Here is a 693-nt window from a genome sequence, read left to right on the forward strand (position 1 = left end):
TTACTCTTTGCTTATATATGAGAACTTCCAACTTTTTACACTGTCTGAGGGAATCAAGTAGAAGGACAGCCTGATTGTGAATAGTATGCAAGAAATCAGCTGCTGAGTAACAGTATGTAAGAGTGCAACCCTTGGGTGCTCACCTGGGTGCTACCTGGAGGTTGGGGAAATTGACTAGAGGGTGAGATTGGGGTTTCCTGTGTGATTTGGAATTCTCCATAATTGAGTCTTTTGGGCAGTGTTATAAAACTTCTGTCTTACACAAGTTAAACCTCCCACTGAATTAGTGAACTGGCCTTTTGCGGAAGAGGTAAAATAATTTCTGATAATAGAAGTTTTTAAATCAGACACTTTTTCCTGGTTGGGGCAAGTGATTATTAAAGGAGTGCTATGATCCAGCTCTTTCTCTGTCCATGGCCAATAGTCTCCCAGGTTGGTAGTCCCACAAAAATAGCATATACTGACCTTCAGTCTGGTTATAGACTTAGCTAGTTAGAAGAACAGGTCTTTAGCCTTTATACAGATAAGAAACTCACACCACAATTTTTCATATAATGAAAGAAAGATTTTGTATTAGAATTCACATGGGTGATTGTGAGAAGTTTGAAATATAGTAAGATCATTGTACATTTACTTATATGTGTGTGTGTGTGTGCTGGTCCTGAGGCTGGAACTCAGGGACTGGGCACTGCC

Source organism: Dipodomys spectabilis, unplaced genomic scaffold, assembly GCF_019054845.1.
Source record: "Dipodomys spectabilis isolate Male_0828 unplaced genomic scaffold, ASM1905484v1 ptg000708l, whole genome shotgun sequence".
Classification (NCBI taxonomy): Eukaryota; Metazoa; Chordata; class Mammalia; order Rodentia; family Heteromyidae; genus Dipodomys; species Dipodomys spectabilis.